The sequence below is a fragment of the Neophocaena asiaeorientalis genome, unplaced genomic scaffold (genome assembly GCF_003031525.2).
Source record: "Neophocaena asiaeorientalis asiaeorientalis breed wild unplaced genomic scaffold, Neophocaena_asiaeorientalis_V1.1 scaffold400, whole genome shotgun sequence".
NCBI classification, from domain to species: domain Eukaryota; kingdom Metazoa; phylum Chordata; class Mammalia; order Artiodactyla; family Phocoenidae; genus Neophocaena; species Neophocaena asiaeorientalis.
Genome location: NW_020175089.1, coordinates 3,826,939 through 3,841,459, shown reverse-complemented (window position 1 = coordinate 3,841,459; position 14,521 = coordinate 3,826,939). Strand labels below are relative to the sequence as shown.

The 14,521-nt window shown below is 40.4% G+C and overlaps 2 protein-coding genes across 10 annotated transcripts in view; both read left to right on the top strand.

Annotated features, from left to right (window-relative positions):
* The window catches only part of CHGB (chromogranin B), a 126,597-nt gene that overhangs the window by 24,362 nt on the left and 87,714 nt on the right, over positions 1 to 14,521 (top strand). The gene's annotated exons all lie outside the window — the stretch shown is intronic.
* Positions 1 to 14,521, top strand: part of SHLD1 (shieldin complex subunit 1) — a 90,603-nt gene that overhangs the window by 35,171 nt on the left and 40,911 nt on the right. The gene's annotated exons all lie outside the window — the stretch shown is intronic.

The following is a 14,521-nucleotide window of genomic DNA, read 5'->3' as shown; positions in this document are numbered from 1 at the left end:
GAGGCTAAATACTTTTTTCCATTTATATAATTTTTTTTTTTTTTTTTTTTTTGTGGTACGCGTGCCTCTCACTGTTGTGGCCTCTCCCGTTGTGGAGCAGGCTCTGGACTCGCAGGCTCAGTGGCCATGGCTCACGGGCCTAGCTGCTCCGCAGCATGTGGGATCTTCCTGACCAGGGCACGAACCCATGTCCCCTGCATCGGCAGGCGGACTCTCAACCACGGCGCCACCAGGGAAGCCCTATATAATATCTTTGAAATGACAGTATTTTTAGAAATTTCAGAACAGATTAGTGGACACCAGGGATTGGGGTGGGCAGAAGGATGTGGGCCTGGTTATAAAGGGCAACATGAGGGATCCTTGTGGTGAGGGAAAGATTCTGTATCTTGATGGTGATTATGGATGTGTGAATCTACACATGTGATAAAATCGTATAGATACACATAAATGATTTTAAGTAAAACTGAGAAATATGAATAAGATGGTTGGATTTATCAATGTCAATATACTACAGTTTGAAGTACAATACATTAGGAGAAAGTGGGTAGAAGTTCACAGGATCTATCTGCATTATTTCTCAGGCTTATTTCAATAAAACTTCCTGTGAAAAAATCTGTTGGACATCTCAAGAAATACTGGTCCTTTTTTTTTCTAAAATGCCTGTCAGATCACCTTTTCCTTGTTATGCCTTATATTTCTCTGAAACAACTTTTAAAATCATTATACAAATAAACAGTTGCCTATCTTTGATCATTTTCACTGTTTCTAATGTTCTGCTATTATAAAGGGCTGTGTTCAACATTCTTATGGTTAAACCCTTATATATACCTTAAATTGTTCTTCAAGCTATGTTTCTATAAGAAAAATTGCTGTATCACAATAAATTTTTTTTTTCTTTTTTTGCGATACGCGGGCCTCTCACTGTTGTGGCCTCTCCCGTTGTGGAGCACAGGGTCCGGATGCGCAGGCTCAGTGGCCATGGCTCATGGGCCCAGCCACTCTGCGGCATGTGGGATTTTCCCGGACCAGGGCACGAACCCGTGTCCCCTGCATCGGCAGGCAGACCCTCAACCACTGCGCCACCAGGGAAGCCCATGATATTTCTAGCTTTTAACCCACACAGCTTCAAAAGTCATTTAGTGGTTCTGTGCCCTGCTTTCCTTCTCTGTGAAATAGGAACAAGGCCTTTTTCTCCCCAATTCCCAGGGATTTCGGTGTTCTTTCTTCTTTGTTTTTCTTCCTTGGCTCTGTCTTTATTTTATGCTATCTTGTGATTTTGTGTGTCCTTAAAGCCACCTTCAGTCCTTGATGGGAAAAGGTAAGGGTATAAGTAAGTAAAGAACCACATAAATAAAATAAAGAGAGTTATGAAAGCACTGAAAGAAGTTCAAAGCATCACAAAAATGAGAAATTTTTAGCCAGTGAGTGTTATCAATGGCAGAGGTTGGAAAATCTACTTTGTCATTTTGTCTGTTAGGTTAGAAATGTTCAAATCATTGTAGACTTCATGTGATATCTACAGAAGATAAAATATTAGAAAAACATGGATGAAATAAACTTTCTTTGGTCCTTTGAAGATAGAAGTTCTGAAATAGTTAAGTAGCAGAGGTAAAATATACTTTTTTTTTTTAGAATGTACTTTTAAGACATGTGGCTGGAAGTTCTTATAAAGGAGAATTAACATAGAGATTGTGATACATCTCTCACCCTCAGGAAGTGCTCACTGCAAAGGTCACACAAAAGAATGATTACAAAGGGAGTATAAAGTCACTTATAAATAGTCATCACAATAGCTGACATTTATTGTTTCCTTGGCCCTATCCCAGGTAATCCTTCAATAAGCAAGGGGAGAGATACTGTTTTCATCCCCATTTTAGAGATTTCTTTTTTTTTTTGGCTGTGTGGCGTGTGAGATCTTAGTTCCCCAACCAGGGATCAAACCCATGCCCCTTGCAGTAGAAGCACAGAGTCCTAACCACTGGACCACCAGGGAACTCCCTCATCCCCATTTTAGAGTTGAGAAAACTGAGGCCCAGCTAAGTTATTTAACCAAGGCTATGGTAGAACTAGGCAGTCTCACTCCAGAGCTTTGTCAGTGACCACCATACACAATATTGCCCAAGTGGTTCCCTCAAGCAGCCGTGCTTCTCGAGGTTTCCTCCAAGGCTGACACCATCAAGCTCTCGGTCACACACACTCCTGGGCCAGGGCCAGGATAAAGGGAAATGGGTGACTTTTTGCTCTGGCTCCCATCTGGCTTGATCACCAGCCCTGGCCTTCCCTTTTCACTGTCCTGGGCTTATTCTCACCCTAAGCATATGCTCAAAAAGCCCACAGCACTTGTAATTCAAGAGGGGCTGAATTTCAACACAACATTCTTGAAAACCAGAGAGGCATGAGGACATTTGTTCTTCATCTTGTTTGACTGAAGATTCCTTCAAAAATCTGATAGATGGATAAAGAAGATGTGGTACATATACACAAAGGAATATTAGCCATAAAAAAGAATGAAATAATGCCATTTACAGAAACATGGATGGACCTAGAGATTATCATATTAAGTGAAGTAAGACAAAAAAAGACAAATATTATATGATATCACTTCTATGTGGAATCTAAAAAATGATACAAATGAACTTATTTACAAAACAAATAGACTGACAGTCATTGAAAACAAACTTATGGTTACCAAAGGGGATAGCAGAGACAAAGGGGGAGATAAATTAGGAGTTTGGGATTAACATATACACATTGCTATGTATAAAATAGGTAAACAACAAGGACCTACTGTATAGCACAGGGACTATATTCAATGTCTGATAATAACCTATCATGGAAAAGAATCTGAAAAAGAATATATAGATATAGATGTATATAGATAGATAGATAGATGTGTGTATATATATATATGAATTATCTTGCTCTACACCTGAAGCTAACACAACATTATACATCAACTATACTTCAATTTTTTTAAAATGGTTTTTAAAAAGAAAGAAACGGGGGAATTCTCAGGCAGTTCAGTGGTTAGGACTCGGCGCTTTCACTGCTGGGGCCAGGTTCAATCTCTTGTCGGGGAACTAAGATCCTGCAAGCCGTGCAGTGCAGCCGAAAAAAAAAGAATCTGATAGAAAAAATGAAAACTTTCCCCACGGGGGGAAAAAGGGGGCCTCAAATGTAGCATGCGGTTTTGGGGGAACCCCCGCCAGAAGCCTAGGCCTTGATTTAACATTTAAAGGAATAAAACAACAATGACAAGAGGAGGTGTTGATGGGCTTGCTAACTAGGATTTGGGAGGCTGTCTCCTTCCTCCTCAATCAAAAGAGGAAGTTGCCTATTCCTATGACTTGATCATTAAAATTAATGCAAAACATTAGTATAGTTCCCGAAAAGAATAATCTATCCTCCACTCAGTCTCTTGTGTGTTTTCTACGTGACTTTAAGGTCCCTGCAGGCTAGTTTTGTTTTTTCAGGGTCTGCCACATCCTGTAAAATCTTTCACTGTCTTGGAACCAATCTGGGACTGTACAAGAACATTTCCGTGATGGCCTAACAGGAATTCCATCGCAGACATTGCCCTAGATGAAGGTGTCTGTCACCTACCTAACCCTGTAGACCAGTGCATTTGACATTTTTCCACTGGCATGGATATGTGGATACATGTGCTGGTGCATCTAACAGGGATTTATGTTTAGAAGCCGGATCTTGTTCAGCTTTTTTTTTTTTTTAATAATAATTCTTTTTTATAAATTTATTTTTGCCTGTGTTGGGTCTTCGTTTCTGTGTGAGGGCTTTCTCTAGTGCCACGAGCAGGAGCCACTCTTCATCGCGGCACGTGGGCCTCACTATCGTGGCGTCTCTTGTTGCGGAGCACAGGCTCCAGACGTGCAGGCTCAGTAGCTGTGGCTCACGGGCCTAGTTGCTCCGCGGCATGTGGGATCTTCCCAGACCAAGGCTCGAACCCTTGTCCCCTGCATTGGCAGGCAGATTCTCAACCACTGCACCACCAGGGAAGCCCTCTTGTTCAGCTTTGCATGAGATGTTTCCTATTGACTTGATAAACTTGAAGTGTTTGAAGGCAAGGAGAAAAACAACAAACAACCCAAGAGATGCCACATATTCAGATTCTTTGGCAGTTTATTTACTGAAGAGAGAGTTATGTGCTGGTGGTGAATAAGGCCTTTGCCCAGCCCAGGAAATCTTGTGGAGTCCGGGCAGCAGGAGCCCTGGCAGCATCCCATGGTGATCAGCTGAGGGAAAAACAAAAATCTTACAACACTGTCCCCAAATGCCCCCTTTCCCTCCCAGAAGATAATCTTGTTTTGCCAGACATAGGAAAGCTGTACCTGATGCTCAGCTCTTGGTCTAACAGTCATGAAGCTACTGTAACATGACTGTGTTTCCCCTGCTCACTGTCCTTTATCAATCAGTTCCCCATCACCCTTTTAGTTTCTTGAAATAAAGAAATTAGACCTTTCTACAAGTGGTACATTTTTCGGTTTCTTTAGACAGGAAAAAGGTACTTCGGAGCAGGCACAAAGTAAGAATGTAAATATTTGAACTGTCCGCTAAATTTGTGATCAGACAGAGGTGAGCCTAATGTTGTAGGACACATGGCTGGGCCTGGCGACCTCCTTTTCTTTGTTGAATGGGGAGAAAGTACAGCTTTTGGGGCTTAAAGGGTTTTATCATTTTTTACTGGGTGTCCTTAGGCATGTTAAGAACTTCTCTGAGCCTCAGTTTTTTCATCTGTTTTATGGGGCTAATAACACCTAACCAATGGGGTTGGACACACAACAGGTGTCACAAATGACAGTCCTCACCTCTATACTTTTAACTCTTGTTTAAGCATCAGGCTCAATGGTCCATAATGTATAGATTTCTGGATTATACCTTCTTCCTCCCTGTTGAAAATTAAGACACTTGTCTCTTTTTCTTCTATCATATATCCATCTCTTGTGATGGTTAAGAGCACTGATCATTTTCCTATATTACTGTGAGAAAGCGTATCATCTGCAATAAATGCCTTGTGCCCATTTCTACTCTTACCAGTCAGGCCTGAGTTTTGATAAACTACTTCCCAATTCTGAAGGAATTGGGTTTAGGGCTAAAAGAAATCAAACAATAATCTTGATAGAAGTGGAACAGAGGCCCACAGTGTTGTCCCTGGATCTGTTGAGGTCGCTGGCATCTGCTTCTGGCTATGGACAGAGAGATTCAGCATCACTATATCTCTTCAGAGTGATGGGAGAATTGACTTTCCTAGCCATCTTGCCTGCCTATGCTGTGCTGATCAGTTAAGGTACCAACATTCCTTATTTGTATCCCCTGTTTTTGTTTCTGTATACCCAGGGGATGTAAACTGAGTGACTTGGGGTGAGAGAGGGTGTAGAGTGGCATTGATGGTTGCCAGCCCTGTCACCATCTTCTCCACTAATATGCCACATATTGTGTCTTTCACTGCAAGACTTGCTTTTAGTACCTGAGAGCAAGTGAGTTGTCCTGTAACCATCACCTGTAATTTTCTGCCTTGAATCCTCATTGTGTTCATGAGCACACTAGCTTAGAAGTCAGCTGGCTAGCAGCCACATGCTGGGACAGTGCCCACTGCTTTCAGCTGCAGCCCCGTAGGGCTGTGCTCTATGTCTTGGGTCCCTTTCCTATGCTGGGCCAAGGGCAGCTCTTGGCCACATTTGATTCTGCTTGAATTGTGATTCAAAATTGGGACAATGATATCATTTTGGTATTAAAAAAATTAAAATCCAGAAATACAGTGTAAACTCCTGACTTCTCAAAATATTTCTGAAAATAATATATAGGATACTACATTATTCAAAGCAGTTTCATAAGTTAGAGTCCTATTTCTGTGGAATGTTCCCAATTTGGCAAGCCAGGTAACCCTAGAATTATTTGAACACTACTGGAAAAGCAGTGCCCTGGAGACTTCCTTTTTAAAGATATAGCCTTTCTTTGTCAGGCTTCAGGATTCGTGCCCTGGAAGCCATTAGTGATTTCAGGCAATGAGCTGTAGAGAAAATCCAAAGCATATCTTTCTTGTTGCAGACTTGCTGCTACATTTTTGGAGGGAGGTCCCCACTTTGGGGATAGTTATGATATTAGTGATGAAGACATTAGTCATCCTTTTAAAAAATTTATTTAAATAAATAACACAGAAGGGTATGAAATGAGATATAAAAGTCTCATGTCTCTTCAGTACTTCTCCCTAGAGATCATCATAAATAACTTCTGTGCATCTTTCCAGATATTTTCTATGCAATTATAAGCATATACATACATATAGTTACCCATACATACATATACACACATACACATACACCACATAAATTACACATAACACAAACAGCTCATGTATCTGTTTTTTAGAAATGCAAATGGGATTTTACTATACATACCATTTTGTATCTTACTCTTTTCACTTAATGCTATATTAAGGCATCTTGCCATTTTAGTACATGTAAATCTCATATTTTGGGTGGCTGCAGAGTATTCCACTGTATGGTTGGACTATACTTTATCTGATGTGATGTCTGTTGGTGGATGTTTAGGTCATCCCCACTTTTTAACTCTCACAGACAATCTGGTAGTGGGTTTCCTCATAACATATCTTACCCAATGCATTTGGTGAATGAATACTCTCATTAATAGAATCATATCTTGAGAACTATATTGCTTTATTTTAAATATTAGTGATTTAGTAGATTTTAGTGGAGAATATTTATAATAAAGCCTATTGACTAACAAAAGATCCCTTTAAGAATGTATAAGAAACATTTACAGATGGCGGAAGGGCTATAGAAGTCAGGTTAGTTGGGTTGATCTTACTATTTGCTAGGAGTTAATTCACGGTAAAATATTTGTTTTAGAATGTCAAATTAATATGCCATGAAGGAATTTAAGGGGGGTGGCGTTTTTAAATGAGTTTCCATAGTGGCAGATACAGAGCTGTGGCACATGCATCATTAGAATGTTCTTCCAGAGGTGGAACTATAAAAGAATTTTTCATAAGAGGAGGTGAGAAGTGTTGGGGTGGATTCTTCTTTCTAAAACTGTGTTCATAAGTGATAAAAGTGACAGCTTTATAAAAAGTCACTAAAGAACTAGATGTACAACAAAATAGTAGAAAGGAGCTGAATGTACATGTTTGCACAAAAATGGGCAACCCATTTTAATTCCATGAAATGAATACTAACTACTGTTTAGAGTAAATCTTGATAGCATTAACAGATATGCTCTCCTTGAAGTAAAAACTGACACTGCAGAAATACAAAGGATCATGAGAGACTCCTATAAGCAACTATATGCCAATAAAATGGACAAACTAGAAGAAATGGACAAATTCTTAGAAAAGTACAACCTTCCAACATTGAACCAGGAAGAAATAGAAAACATGAACAGACCAATTACAAGCACTGAAATTGAAACTGTGATTAAAAATCTTCCAACAAACAAAAGCCCAGGGCCTGATGGCTTCACAGGTGAATTCTATCAAACATTTAGAGAAGAGCTAACACCTATCCTTCTGAAACTCTTCCAAAATGTAGCAGAGGGAGGCACACTCCCAAACTCATTCTATGAGGCCACCATCACCCTGACACCAAAACCAAGCAAAGATGTCACAAAAAAAGAAAATTGCAGGCCAATATCACTGATGAACATAGATGCAAAAATCCTCAACAAAACACTAGCAAACAAAATACTAGCAAACAGAATCACATGAAAAGGATCATACACCATGATCAAGTGAGGTTTATCCCAGGAATGCAAGGATTCTTCAATATATGCGAGTCAATCAATGTGATACACCATATTAAGAAATTGTAGGATAAAAACCATATGATCATCTCAATAGATGCAGAAAAATCTTTTGACAAAATTCAACACCCATTTATGATAAAAAGTCTCCAGAAACTGGGCATAGAGGGAACCTACCTCAACATAATAAAGGCCATATATGACAAACCCACAGCCAATATCATTCTCAGTGGTGATAAACTGAAACCATTTCCTCTACGATCAGGAACAAGACAAGGTTGTCCACTCTCACCACTATTATTCAACATAGTTTTGGAATTTTTAGCCACAGCAGTCAGAGAAGAAAAAGGAATCCAAATTGGAAAAGAAGAAGTAAAACTGTCACTCTTTGCAGATGACATAATACTATACAAAGAAAATCCTAAAGATGCCACCAGAGGACTACCAGAGCTAATCAATGAATTTGGTAAAGTAGCAGGATACAAAATTAATGCACAGAAATCTCTGGCATTCCTATACACTAACAATGAAAAATCAGAAAGAGAAATTAAGGAAACACTCCCATTTACTATTGCAACAACAACAACAAAATACCTAGGAATAAACCCCACCTAAGGAGTCAAAAGATTTGTATGCAGAAAACTATGAGACACTGATGAAAGAAGTCAAAGACAATACAAACAGGTGGAAAGATATACCCTGTTCTTGGACTTGAAAAATCAACATTGTGAAAATGACTATACTCCAAAGCAATCTACAGATTCAGTGCAATCCCTATCAAATTACTAATGGCATTTTTCACAGAGCTAAAACAAAAAAGTTCACAGTTTGTATGGAAACACAAAAGACCCCGAATAGCCAAAACATTCTTGAGAAAGAAAAACAGAGCTGGAGGAATCAGGCTCCCTGACTTCAGACTATACTACAAAGGTACATTAATCAAGACAGTATGGTACTGGCACAAAAAGAGAAATATAGATCAGTGGAACAGGATAGAAAGCCCAGAGGTAAACCCATGCACATATGGTCACCTTATCTTTGACAAAGGAGGCAAGAATATACAGTGAAGAAAAGACAGCCTCTTCAATAAATGGTGCTGGGAAAACTGGACAGCTACATGTAAAAGAATGAAATTAGAAGACTTCCTAACACCATACACAAAAATAAACTCAAAATGGATTAAAGACCTAAATGTAAGACCAAACACTATAAAACTGTTAGAGGAAAACATAGCAGAACACTCTATGACATAAATCACAGCAAGATCCTTTTTTTTTTAAGTTAATTAATTAATTAATTAATTTTTGGCTGTGTTGGGTCTTCGTTGCTGCATGCGGGCTTTCTCTAGTTGCAAAGAGCGGAGGCTACTCTTCATTGCAGTGTGCGGGCCTCTTATTGTGGTGGCTTCTCTTGTTGCAGAGCACAGGCTCTAGGCACATGGGCTTCAGTAGTTGTGGCACGCGGGCTCAGTAGTTGTGGCTCATGAGCTCTGGAGCACAGGCTCAGTAGTTGTGGCACACAGGCTTAGTTGCTCTGCAGCATGTGGGATCTTCCCGGACCAGGGCTGGATCACATGTCCCCTGCATTAGCAGGTGGATTCTTAACTACTGTGCAACCAGGGAAGTCCCAGCAAGATCATTTTTGACCCACTTCCTATAGTAATGGAAATAAAATAAACAAATGGGACCTAATGAAACTTAAAATCTTTTGCACAGCAAAGTAAACCATAAATAAGACAAAAAGACAACCCTCAGATTGGGAGAAAATATTTGAAAATGAAGCAACTGATAAAGGATTAATCATCAAAATGTACAAGCAGCTTATGTAGCTCAATATCAAAAAAACAAACAACTCAATCCAAAAATGGGCAGATGACCTAAATAGACACCTCTCCAAAGTAGACATACAGATTGCCAACGAACACATGAAAAGATGCTCAACATCAGTAATCATTAGAGAAATAGAAATCAAAACCACAATGAGGTATCACCTCACACCAGTCAGAATGGCCATCATCAAAAATCTAGAAACAATAAATGCTGGAGAGGGTGTGGAGAAAAGGAAACCATCCTGGACTGTTGATGGAAATGTAAATTGATACAGCCATTATGGAGAACAGTATGGAGTTTCCTTAAAAAACTAAAAATAAGGACTTCCCTGGTGGCACAGTGGTTAACAATCCTGCCAAAGCAGGGGACACAGGTTCCATCCCTGGTCTGGGAAGATCCCACGTGCTGTGGAGCAACTAAGCCCGTGCACCACAACTACTGAGCCTGCGCACCGCAACAAAGAGAAGCCACCACAATGAGAAGCACACGTACCACAGTGAAGAGTAACCCCAGCTTGCCACAACTAGAGAAAGACCGTGTGCAGCAACAAAGACCCAACGCAGCCAAAAATAAATTTACCATATGACCAAGCAATCCCACTACTCGGCATATAACCTGAGAAAACCATCATGCAAAAAGATTCATGTACCACAAAGTTCATTGCAGCACTATTTACAATAGCCAGGACATGGAAGCAACTAAACGTCCATCAACAGAAGAATGGATAAAGAAGATGTGGTACATATATAAATAATGCAGTTATTACTCAGCCATAAAAAGGAACGAAATTATGCAATTTGCAGAGACGTGAATGGACCTAGAGACTGTCATACAGAATGAAGTTAGTCAGAAAGAGAAAAACAAATACTGTATGCTAATGCACATACATGGAATATAACAAAAAAAAAAAGTACTGATGAACCTAGGGGCAGGGCAGGAATAAAGACGCAGACATAGAGAATGGACTTGAGGACACGGGGGGAAGGGTAACATGGGACGAAGTGAGAGAGTAGCATTGACATATATACACTACCAAATGTAAAATGGATGGCTAGTGGGAAGCTGCTGCATAGCACAGGGAGATCAGCTCGATGCTTTGTGATGACCTAGAGGGGTGGGATAGGGAGGGGGGGAGGGAGGCTCAAGACGGAGGGGATATGGGGATATATGTATTCATATAGCTGATTCACTTTGTTGTACAGCAGAAACTAACACAACATTGTAAAGCAATTATACTCCAATAAGATATTAAAAAAAAATAGATAAATAATTTATGGGGGTGGGGAACAGATATGCTCTCCTTAAACAGATCCTTAGAATTAGATTTATTTGTTCTGTGTTCACACTTAAATCCCCTTTTCCCTTTGTGGGCACATCCTTTTGGTCAGGTGTCTGATTAGTGGCGTCCATGTTGGGAAAGCTGTGTGTCTCATGTGAGGTGGGTCCCCAGTGCCACACTCCAGCTTGCTCCTGAAGGGACTGCCACTCTGCCACCAAGAATGGCCCTCGGCAGCTCCAGCTACAGGCCAGGACAAATTTTCTTCTAATTACTGTTATTCTATGTCTTACAACAATGCATCCATCCTCCCTCACTTCTGTAGATAACTCAAGTTTTCACTCCATACCAGTGATTCTCAACCAGGGGTGATTTTGCCCCCTGGAGACATTTCGCAGTGTTTGGATACAGTTTGGGTTCTCCTCCTCTCTCACCTCCTCCTCCTCCTTTTTTTGAGGCCCAATAGAGATTGGCCCAACTTTTTATTTTGCCAACGAAAGATCTTAAAAACAGCCTAGGGCTTCCCTGGTGGCGCAGTGGTTGAGAGTCCGCCTGCTGATGCATGGGACACGGGTTTGTGCCCCGGTCCGGGAGGATCCTACATGCCGCGGAGCGGCTGGGTCCGTGAGCCATGGCCGCTGAGCCTGCGCGTCCGGAGTCTGTGCTCCGCAACGGGAGAGGCCACAACAGTGAGAGGCCCGCGTATGGCAAAAAAACCCAAAAACAAACAAACAAAAAAACAGCCTATACCAGTCATTCCACAAATCCCCCATCATTTTGTGAAAGACACGATATTTTAATATCCAAAATGGAAGAAGAACCTAATCCCAAAATCACGATCAGGCTTCTCTAGTCACTAGTTTTCTCACTTGGCCGTGGACTGGTGAGAATTTCATCATGGCCCAGCATGAGTTTATAGGCCAGCACTCAGGATGCTTTGATGTACAGAGCATATAAGGCACTGCTTACTGTGCCCTGGTACTTAGTAGGCAACTGGGAAATGGTAATAAATACTATTAATAACTATTTCTTAGAGATTATGATGCATGAAATTTGATTCCTTCAGTTTTTAAAAATTCTGATATCTTTGAACAAGTGAATGGGTGGCTGGCTATTCGTTTCTGTTGATTAAATTTTCTGTGGTGGAGAGATTTCTGTAAAGTTTGTGGATCATATTTTTAGTAGATTATACCAAGATTCAAGCTCAGTTAAAATGTCTCTCTGCTTTCTAGAGCAAATCATTAGGTTAATGAGAAGTAATTTTTCCATGTGTATCTCTCTCACCAGGTGTTAATGCCTCACCAACATGCTGAGTTCTTTTCTGTTTTCTCCATATTTTAATCAGTTGTTTACCTGAACCCCTGATGACTGGATTTTTTAAAATGCAGTGGATGTTGTTCATTTATCCATTCAATAAATGTTTATTGTGCATCTACTATGTGCCAGGCCCTGTGCTTGGCACTGGGCATACATAGTGAACAAAATAGATGAAGACCCTGCCTTCAAGGAGCTTTTATTCTAGTTACCAGGGTCCTGTTTGGAGGTGGTACAGAAGGGGTAAATATACAACAAAACAAATAAATACTGTATCAGCTGGTGCTATGAAGAAAAGGCATGCAGCATAAGAGATGGGGTGCAATTTAAGCACCATGGCCAGGAAAGTCCTCTGACAGATGACATGCGAATAGAGGCTGGAAGAATTTTAGTTTTAGTGGAGTAAATTAGTACAGTTTTCCTTTGCTTGTATAGTTAGTTCTGTGATAAAGAGCCTCTTCTATACTTTTATATGGAAGAGGAGAAAATGCAAATATCAGAAAACAACTATTAGAGAAATAGTCATATATTTACAGCACTATTTCTCAAAGTACAAAGCAAAAAGAAACAAACAAAAAGGACTGGTGGTTGTTTTGGACTTATCTAGAAATGAGCCAGGTTTTTTCAAAATACCTATTACTGCTTCTTCTCCATCAAGTTTTACTTGATGGTTGGACTTCATGATATTACATTTGTTAAGTGTCTGGATTTTGCTGTCTTTAAAAAGTATTGAAGTTTGTTTTGGCAGGCAGTTAAGTTACTTGCTTATCAACTTGATGGTTTCAGGCTTGTTTTTAAGTTCATTAGAGAGATTTTGGAGTATCCTTTACTCTGTACTTAGTTTAGCTTACTACCAAGGTGTGCCCGTTCTGGGTCTCTACTGAATACGCTGGATGTTCAACAGGGTCTCTCCACTGTGGCTGTCAGAACATGGAGGTCTCCCAGCCCTGTGCAAGTTCTTGGAGTTGTTCAGCTCAGCTTCCCTCCCTGGCTTTGCCTGGCTTTATGGAGTTTCACCATAAATATGCACAGCTTAGTGTTCAGTGGAAGACTCAAAAAGAATCCTTGTTCCAGTCTCTGGAGCTTTCTCTGTGTAGCTCCCTTCTCTCTAGAACTTAGCCTCACAAGTTCCAGGTACCTTAAGCTCGAATCTCTGTCTCCTCACTGTGGAGACTGCTGTGCTCTGCTTGGATCCCACTCCCTGCACTGTGGTCCAAAAAGTGCCTCCAGGCAGGAAGCTGGGGCAGTCGTAGGCACATCTTGTTTTGTTTCCCTTTTCTCAGGGGTCAAAGTCCTATACTACCCGTGTCCAATATTTGAAAACAGTCGTTCCATACATTTTGTCCTGTTTTCTAGTTGTTTACAGCAGAAGTGCAAGTCTGGTACCAGTTAGTCTGTCATTGCTGGAGGTTATTTACTTAGATTTCTTTTTCTACTATTCTTCTGTAGTAAGTAAAGGCAGAGATCTTGTCTCCATTTTATAAGTTAGATGACAGAGTTGCCAAGAGTGACTAAGAGGTTTGAGATCACACACTGAGTTGGCAGGATGGCAGGAACTGTGGACCACATTATCTGGCCCTGCCTCACTAAACTACAGCCTGCCTGCAGACCTAAGCACCCCAGTGAGTGTTACTGGTTCCAACTGGCAGAGACAAAAGCAGTGGAGAAAAGAGAAGAGAAAACAGTAAAAAAGAAAAGTGGTAGAAGAATGGGGTAGGAGAGAGCTCTACAGCTGTGTATCAGGAGAGAAATCTGGGGTTGCTATAGTAACACCAAGAGCTGTATCAGATATCACTCACTGTCACCCATAATAATATAGAAATAATAGCCACCATTTACTGAGCTGAGATCCTTCAGTGTATTATCTCATTTACTCTTCATTCTCTACCTAAAGAAGACACTATTATCCCTATTTTATAGATCAGGAAACTGAGGCTTAGAAAGGCAAAATTACCTCCCCACAGACACAGCTAATATTGCAGCAATGCTGAGATTTGAACCCAGACCTGCAGACTCCAAAGCTCGTGCTCGTCATCGTAATGGTTCACCAGCAGAGGTCGCCTTTCCCTGACTCATTTTTGCTGACTTGCCTAATATTTTTCCCCCTTTCACCTGATTCCACCCCTTCAGGAATACCATTCATTTTCTTCTGATTTTTAAAACCAATACATGCTAATTTTAGGACACTGAAAATACAGAACATTAGAAGGAAAAAAATAATCTATTCTCTTACCTTTATCCATTATTTTCAATCTCAAACTTTGCTTGTTAACTGTAATGCTCACCTTTGTAACTGCTTTGCCTTCATTACATATAATAAGCACTCAAT